Raw genomic sequence first — 10,004 nt, forward strand, 5'->3', positions numbered from 1 at the left:
CTGGAGGCTCTTTACGATTAAGAACGGAACTCCTGAATGGATCTCTTGTCATTGACATGCTGGAAAACCTTTTTGACCAAACGAAACTCACAAAATCTAAAATAACATCTTTCTAATCCATTTTTGCTATAACATGCTATTTTATTTGGATAGCCTGGAATGCTTGTGTCAAGCAGGGAAAATCTTTCAATCCTATAACATTGTAAGAATATTTGGAGCCAATATCACAACCTACTTATTAGTAAAATTTCCATCCTATAGCCTGGAATGCATTGTGTTAGGCATCGAGTAAAATGAAATAAGAAACCTGTAAGATAAGTACAAACTTAAAAAAGGGGTTGATTACCATCAACCTAAGAGCCATTCTAATTGTAACTAAGGTGAATGGAGATAAAAAGATTTAGCCAAAGGGGGCGGGAAGTGGAGTTCCACTAGGCGGCAGTTGTGTTTTAGGAAAAAAGGGAAAGAGAGAGCAAACAAGGAAGAGGTGGAGGAGGGAGAGGGAGTTATAGAGGAGGGCGAGGACTCAGGGTTGGGGGATAATGGTGTTCAAGGCACAAAGGTGGAGTGTTCTAGGGGTGTTGGTTGGGGTGGGGGGCGAAGAGGCATGGAAGAGATGGAGGGTTGGTGGCATTTAGGGTAGGGGTGTTAATTCCTGGCCCGACTAAGCCTGACAGAATTATGGCCCGACCTAAACCAGCCCGATTAATAAACATGCAAGGCTTGAGCCTGACACATTTATAAATAGGTAGTATACGATGTAACCACCTAGCCCGACAAGTGTCTGACCGGCCCAACACATTTACAAGCCCGACCCCTTAATACTACTAGTAATTTTTTTTTCTAATTCTGTTTATATTTAGTGTTAAGGCTATGTGATATGTATAGTTTAAATGGTGGTTATTGTTCTCTAAAAACATTCATCTTTTTCAAGCATAGCTTAAATGATTTGAACTTTGTAAAACTTGGGTTGTGTAAGCAAAGTTTAATTGATTTGAGTTTTGTGGGTTAAAGATCAAGTACGTTAGTATCATAGTTGTGGTACCCTACTTTTTAAACCCGGTCTAATTACACGGTTGACCCGGTTTAACCATGCAGGACCCGAATCGGAGAGGGTTAAGGCGGGTTCCTTATGGACCATGATGGCAAGGATGACTTTGAACACCAGTTGGCCAGACAAGTCCGAGTCAGTGCCAGAGGAGACGGGTGTACCCAAGCTGTGTACATGCACATATCATAAAGCCATGTATGGATAAAGCAAGTATGTAGCTGTATCCTAAAGCACATACGTATAATATATCCTGTGCCGAGGGTGAGATTCATGTCGAGAGTCGAATTCCACCAAAATCCCACTTGTTGACCAATTTTCGGCCCTCAGGTGGGCGGTCACAGGTGGGCGCATCCGCCCACCTGAGTGACCCACCCATGTGCAACTAATGAATTTAAGAAAGTATAAATAGCATTACTTGTGTTTTTCCATATCTCATTTATTACACAGAAAATTGGTGGGAAGATTTAAGAGGAGAGAGAAGAGAAGGGAGAAAAGAGAACGAAGAAGAAGAAAGGGGAAGGAAGAGGAAGAAGAAATGGATTTAAGCAACACCAATGTTTGATCTTCCCATTTCGACGCCGGAAGAGTGATCTCCAACATGAGATCTACGTTTAGAGGTGAGCGAAGGCTATATTCCTTAAACTTTCACCCTACCCAATTAAAACCCTTGATTTGGTAGAGTTTCTTGAGGTCTTGCAAATCCCCCTTGAGATGATGAATCTAAGGTTTAATAGATGGTCTATGTGTTGATTTTGAAGGATTTGAGGAAGTGTTTACAAGATTGTGAAGCATTGGTGATTTCTTGAGCCAAGACGTGATTTTGGGGTTTTTGAAAGAGTTCTTGAGCAAAGAAGGTAAGATGGCTTCCATTCCTTAAATCTAACCTAGATCTAGGTTAGAATCATCTTATGAGACCTTGAATGTGTGGAAAATGGGTTTGAAAAAGCCACATTTGATTCCCCAAAGGTTGGGGAAGGTTTCAGGGAAAATGACATTTTTTCGCCAAGACCGGTGGGCCAAGACCGGTGGGCCAAACTATCACACCCCATTCACACAGAACCGGACCGGTGACCGGGTTAACACCGGTTAACCCAAACCTGCCAGGATCATCTGATACAATATCCCACCACAGCACACATACAACTAAGAAGGTGTTCAACAGTCCAGCGGAAGACTTAGTTTACCTATAAATATTCTCATTATACTTGATACCCAAATTGTAATTACATAGTTAAGTACATGTGGCCCGCAGGCATGATATTTATACAAAAAGAATACAATTTACATATCAAGTACACAAAAGGAATCATCAAAAATCAGAGAGTCAGCTCAGCTCGGTATAAAAAGTAGGGCTCAGCTCGGTATCAAAAGGTAGAGCTCAGCCCAGTATCAGAAAGTAAAGCTCAGCTCGGTATCAGGAGGTAGAGCTCAGCTCGGTATCAAAACTGCGGTCCCGCAGCACAGCCCTCGCACAAGCAAATTGTGTCGTGCTCTGATTCTTCAGGGACCCACCAATCCTCTTCAGGGAACTCAACTGTGGGACCCGACCCGTGCTCTTCAGACGGATGACCTGCAAAATCATCTAAAAGAGGTGCACACGTGGAATGAGCTCACTAGCTCAGTGTGGAAAGAAGGACCACACAACAGTCCATACAACAATTCACAACCATATGCACTATATGCTATGCAATTCATTTTAAATCACATCCACCTAAACAACATTACTAAGTCTTTGGTTTAGTGCTACTACAACCACAGTACGCGTATACTCCAGGTACGAGCCGTGAACTCCATCCCACGATACGCCCATAGGGCTGTCCGAGAAGGCCCACCATGAGTACTCGAAAAATTAAAACATACCGACCACTGGCTCTCAACATAAAATAAATGACAGAAATTAAAGGTGCTGACTCCAACAATTTAAAAGCAGTACGATTGGCCCTCTTGAATATACCACCGGGGTTGCCGACTGTCCTAATAACCAGCCGGACGTATGTCTAACCACCACAGTGACCCGATAACCGCGACCACTGCTTCTCCCCAAATGGTAACCCAACACCTTAACCCCTATTGGGAAGGGTCGTAGCACGGGAAGATGATAATCCCAAACTGCATGCTCCTATATGACAATAGTACGATTGCATAGTGCCATCGCGTCCCATACCACAGGCTACCAATGCACTCGTTTCCAAGCCGACTACGGCATCTAGTCTATTAATGCATCATGCACAATGATGTCAACATTCATCACATAAGCATATCATCACTTGGCATTTAGAAAATAAACACAGCACCCATGGCATAACAATGTGAGGATGACTAATCTACACAGCATTTTCATGATGACATGGCTAGTCTAGATACAATTAAATGAATGCCAAACAAGCCTTGAAACAAGGCCAAACGTCCTCTCCCCACTTACCTGTAGTGTACAAGGACTCACGCTCAGTACAGGTGAGATCCCATGTGAGAAGCGTAAGATTTGGTGAACCTATCATGAGAGAGCGGGGTTAGCATTTCGCCACTTTGGGATTCAAAATTAACAAGAGCCAATGACAAAATCATGTTTAGAATCCTAAACGAAGGTTGCACGTCTGTTTTGGGTCCAATCGGACGTAAAAATCACGTTGGGAGCCTCTCGGGTCGGTCGGATAGCCCACCTGTCAGACCCACCAGTCAGACCCACCGGTCATGACTGACGGGCAGGTCGGCCCATCGGTTGGCCAGTCGGTTTGGCCCACCAGTTGGGCCCGAGGGTCCCGCTAAGACCGGCGGGCAGGTTGGCCAGCCGATTCGGCCCGTCGGTTGGCCCCGAAGGTCTGCCCTCTCAGGCGGGTGCCCTCAGGCGGGCCAAATGGCCCACCGGTCTTGGCCCACCGGTCTTGGCGGAAAAATACCATTTTCACCTGAAACCTTCCCCAACCTTTGGGGAATCAAATGGGGCTCTTCCAAACCCATTCCCCACACATTTAAGGTCTCATAAGGTGGTTCTAACCTAGATCTAGGTTAGATTTAAGGAATGGAAAGCCATATTACATTCTTTGCTCAAGAACTCCTTCAAAACCCCAAAATCACTTCAAATCAACAATGCTTCTCCAACCTTGTAAACACTTCTTCAAATCCTTCAAAATCAACACATAGATCATCTATTAAACCTTAGATTCATCATCTCAAGGGGGATTTACAAGACCTCAAGAAACCCTATCCAAATCAAGGGTTTTACTTGGGTATGGTGAAAGTTTAAGGAACCTAGCCTTTGCTCACCTCTAAACGTAGATCTAGTATTGGAGATCACTCTTCCGGCGTCGAAATGGGAAGATCAAGCCTCGACGCCGCTGAAATCCATCTCTTCTTCCTCTTCCTTCTCTTCTCCTCTTCTTTCCCTTCTTTTCTCTCTCTTCTTTACTCTTCTCACCAACGTTAGCCGACCGGTGGGTTAACCTGCCTACCGATCCTAATAGGCCCTCGGCCTCCATCGGTGGGCCCCCACCGGTGAGCCGATCGGTGGGCCGACCTACCCACCGGTCATGATCGGTGGGTCAGGACCGGTGGGTCGACCCACCCACCTATGAAGACCAGTGGGCTGCGAAAGGTGGGCTGTCCGACCCACCCGAGAGGCTCCCAACGTGTTTTTACGTCCAAATGGACTCAAAACGGATGTGTGACCTTCTTTTAGGATTCTAAACGTGATTTGTCATCAAATCTTGTTAGTTTTGACCCCCAAAGTGGTGAAATACTAACCCCATTCACTTATGATAGGTTCACCAAAATTTACGCTTCTCGCACCGGATCTCACCCATACCGAGCGTGAATCTTTATACACAACAAGTAAGTGGGGAGAGGACATTTAACCTTATTTTAAGGCTTGTTTGGTATTTATTAAATTGTATCTAGACTAGCCATATCATCATGCAAATTATATGTAGCTTAGCCGTCCTCATATTATTATGACATGTGTTGTGTTTATTTTCTCAATGTCAAATGATGATATGATTATGTGATGAATGATGACATTATTGTGCATAATGCATTAATAGACTAGATGTCGTAGTCGGCTTGAAAACGAATGCATTGGTGGCCTGTGGAATGGGACGTGGTGGCACTATGCAATCGTACTATGTCATATAGGAGCATGCGGTTTAGGATTATCATCTTCCCGTGCTACGACCCTTCCCAACAGGGGTTGAGGTGTTGGGTTACCATTTAGGGGGAAGCAGTGATCACGATTGTCGGGTCACTGTGGCGGTTAGACATACGCCCAGCTGGTCATTAGGACAGTCGGTAACCTCAGTGGTATATTCAAGAGGGCCAATCGTACTGCTTTTAAATTGCTGGAGTCATCACCTTTATTTTCTGTCATTTACTTTTATGTTGAGAGCCGATGGTCGGCATGCTTACTTTTTTGAGTACTCACGGTGGGCCTTCTCCGACAGCCCTATGGGCGTATCGCGGGATGGAGTTCGTAGCTCGTAGCCGGAGTATACGCGTACTGTGGTTGTAGTAGCACTAAAACCAAGACTTAGTAATGTTGTTTAGGTGGATGTGATTTAAAATAAATTGCATAGCATATAGTGCATATAGTTGTGATTGTTGTGTGGACTGTTGTGTGGTCCTTCTTTTCACTTACTGAGCAAGTGAGCTCATCCCACGTGTACACCTCTTTTAGATGATTTTGTAGATCACCAACCTGGGGATCAAGGGTCGGGCCCCACAGTTGAATTCCCTGAAGAGGATTGGTGGGTCCCCGAGGACTATGAGCACGGCATGGATTGCACATGCGAGGGTTGTATTGTGGGACCACAGCAGTGACTCCATACAAGGTTACTTTTTGATTCTTTTGATGATCCCTTTTGTGTACTTGATACATGAATTGATATTCTTTTTGTGTAAATATCATGCCTGCGGGTCCACATGTATTTATCTACGTACTATAATTTGGGTATCAAGTATATTGGGGATATTTATAGGCAAATTAAGTCTTCCGCTGAACTGTTGAACATTATCTTAGTTGTGTGTATGTTGTGGTTGGATACTGTATCAGATGATCCTGGCAGGTTTGGGTTAACCGGAGTTAACCCTGTCATCGGTCCGATTCTATGTGAACGGGGTGTGACAACGGTGGTATCAGAGCGTGATGCTCTATTCACTCACAGCATACCATATAGACCCCATCGAATCTATAATAGGAAATGGGATTGGGTAAATGTAAAAACTTTAAAGAGTTAAAAGCCAAAGGAAGGAAGTAATAATAATGGTTGCATTTAGTTAACGCATTTCATGGCATGCATGAGAGAAAGTTACTTGGAAAAAATAAAAGATTAGTTAATTGATGTCATAACCCATCGAGTACGAATTTAACAAAATTTTGGCAGCATAATGGCGCAAAACAAGATTTCCAAAAATTTTCACACACAAACACCTGATAGACAACATATCCATATATCACTGAGCATAAATAACCAATGACACCACAACTAAACTACGATAAGTTATCAAACATACAAAAACTCTCACAAGCCACCATCAAAACATACCACCCCACAAATAAGTCCAATTACAGATAAAGTACAAAGAATGAGAAAAGAAAGAAATATATAATAAGATCAACAACATGGAAACAAGTGAGAAGCTGGTGTAGACGGACGAGCTAAGTCCTCAAAGATCATCGTCATCGTCCAATACTATTACTCCGTCCCTCCAAGGTCTCGAGCTAACGTTGAGTCGACGGTCGTAGCAGTCAAACCTCGAGTTCACCAGCTGTACATCCCTCTGAAGTCGAGAAAAATCCATCGAAATGGCATTGGCCGTTGTATCCAAGTCCTCGCCTAATCTGAGGAAGGAACTCTCTAAAGTAGCCTGCCTCTCTAAGATGTTTTCCTCTCTTGAAGCACTCTCATCCAGTTTGCTTAGCAGGTGATCTTGCCCATCTTTTAAGGCCCTCATAGCAGACATCATGCCCTCAAAATCATATGCACCACTCTCAGTTGGTGGGGCTCTATGCTGCGGGCCTACAGCTCTCGTGAAGCCAGGATCAGCACCTCTCGAGTTAAGAGGCTCCTCCTCGAGGATATCCTCGTCCACAAAATCCTCCTCCTCGTACTGAGGAACATAATCCTCATCCTCCTCACTAGTCTCCTCCTCCATGGGAACATCCTCCCTATGGGCATTCCTCCTGTCCCTGCCTCTCTGAGCCCCTGCTCTCTGAGGTACATCCACGAGTGTGTGGAGACCCATCCTCAATAGATTTCCCTTGTCAAACTTATCCGTTGGAGTCTTCCCCTCCTCACTACTCAGGTCCACCCCAAAGAACTCAAAGATCCTGGTGAGGATCCTACCATAGGGAAACCCTCCATCCTCGGGGTGTGAGGTATGGTGCTCCATAGTTTTGAGGATGACGTAAGGCAAGCACAAGTGCTCGGCACCTCCCTCTAACGCCTTATAAATGCAGAAGGCTAAATAGGCTGCCATGAAGCCTTCCTGGTTCCGGTGACCTCCTCTGGGGAGCAAATTGAACTGACCAAATGGGCAAACACACAAACCTCTGGGTAAAATGACGTCTCGGAATCCGGACGTTCCCTTCTGCCACAGATGGTCTCATAGATAAGGTCCTGTGTCTCCAAACTCAAGGATGGGCCCACGGGCCTACTCCTTGGAGGATTATAGAAATGCTGCCCAACTGAAGAAATACCCAAAATGCTAGCCAGGGTGTCCACAGTCAACTGAATGTCCACCCCCTTCACCATGCTGGTTATCGCATACTCTCCATACTGGTAAGAGACCTCCAAGTTGCAGTAGAATCTGCGAACCAGTTGCTCATAGCACGAACGGTCTATGTGGAGGATAGACTGCCAACCCAGTGCGGTGAACCTCTCCTGAAGCTGAACCTTGTGGAAGTCGCCAACTACCACAGTCTTCTCCATCATCACAGACCTCTTCAGGAAGGCCTGCCAGTTGGTTGCTGCCTCTGAACAGCGGAAGAGTCCCTCATCGTAGTTGGAAGGGTCAATAGGGGCAGGTCCGGGTCGCCTTGTGCGAGGGACTGGGGAACTAATCCCTGCACTTTTTCGTTTGGAAGCGGTGGTCTTACGCCGAGCAGAAGAGGATGCAGGTTCCTTGCCTTTGCGAGAAGACATCTTGGCAAGAAAAGAGGAGAAAGAATGATAAGTAAGGAAGAGGAGTAACAAAGGAAATAATAGATGGGTGAGCAATAGGAGGAAGCCCCAAAACCCAATTCTCGTAAAAGAATAGAAATGTGACAAAATGTGACAAGCGAGGAATGATAGAAAGTCTATGGATGAAATGCATGGTAAGTGACAAAACAAAAATCATGGCAAAATAGAAATGTGACAAAAGGCATATAAAGCATGGCAAGTGAGGAATGACAGAAAAACCCCAATTCTCAATGTGCAAGTTCAATCTAAGAAAAATAAAAAGTCTCAAAATAGAGTAAAGCTTGAAGCTTACATGTCTATGAATGAAATGCCATCGTTGTACAATCTAGAATATGCAAAGATAGCTTCTATTATGACATTGAGATGCAAGGAATCCACAAGTATGAAGTGGTGAAAAGAGAATCGAAGAAACCCAACACAAAAGAGATGGGTTTTCATACAAAAGAGATGGATTTTCATGGAAAGAGGTGGGATTTCAAGCATACATGAATTTCCATGAACTCTCCAACATTTTAAGTGCAAACCAAACATAAGGAAACTCATTTGAGTCATTAGTTGGGGAGAAAAGAGTAGAGATAGAAGAAAGCCCCAAATTAGAGAAATTAGGGCATGGTTGGGTTTTCTCTCAAAAAAATTGAGAAGTAAAGCCTAAAACTAGAAATAAATCACAAAGAAAACGTCACATTCTCATGGAATGATTGTTCTATAGAAGGAAACACGGAAAAATTCAACATTGGGAATTACACATGGATTCTACCTCCAAAGTACACATTCCAAGATGAGAAATGGAGAAGAGACTTACTTGAGAGTGGAGGAGTTGGATCTTCCCAAAATCCGCAGAATCATTGAGCGAGATCGCGAGTGGAAGCGTCAAGGGACCCTAAAAAATTGCCTGAGTGAGAGAAGGGGGAAGGAATGAGAGAAAAAGAGGAACAAGGGCTTAAAAGCCCTTTTCGTATTTCCGCCTCGGGTCGGACCGGCTGGCCGATCGACGGGCCAACCTGCCCACTGGTGGCAGCCCGCCGATTGGGAGAAAACTTGAAAAAAAAAAGGTGGGGGTATTATTATTATTATTATAATATACCTGTAAAAAAAAAGTGTGTGGCTAGCACCATATTGTTAAGTGGGACCATCATACTACTTGTTGGAGCACTAGCACTGTATTTTCAGGATTAAGTTATAGCTAGTTGCAAAACATCATCCACTATAATACCCTGTGTGTTGGCATATGATTATGTGCCGATATAAATTCTAAGGTGCTTAACCAATGTGGTATATGGTATGGTCCAGGTGCAAGGATACGATGGTACGTACTATATCCGAAAGCAATGCACGAGGTACCTTGCGTGGTCCTCGTCCGGTCGGTTGACCACTGAATCCTAGAAGGTCCCGTTCTATTGGGCAAACCCCACCCCCACAACCTCCAGATACCTTTGGTCAGGGTGTGGCACAAGGGGACCCACCTGTGACTACACTTCCGGATCCTCCACCGGTCATCACTCCGGGTGATGTTGCTACCATAATTCAGCAGTCACAACAGGCTTTCCAGCAACAAATGCTTCAGCAGCAGCAAGCATTTATGGCTGCTATACAGTAGCAGTTAGACATTTCTCAAATAGGTCAACCTCCCCGGATACTTACTCCACTGGACCCGCCTGTAGGGTCTGGTACGGGACCACAAGTGGGAGGTACACCTCTAATTCCATCCTTCAGCATTCCTCCGTATGTGGTGCCCCCTCCATACCCTTACTATCCAGTGTATGCACCCAATTACCCACCGA

Source organism: Macadamia integrifolia, chromosome 3 (assembly GCF_013358625.1).
Source record: "Macadamia integrifolia cultivar HAES 741 chromosome 3, SCU_Mint_v3, whole genome shotgun sequence".
Taxonomy (NCBI): Eukaryota; Viridiplantae; Streptophyta; class Magnoliopsida; order Proteales; family Proteaceae; genus Macadamia; species Macadamia integrifolia.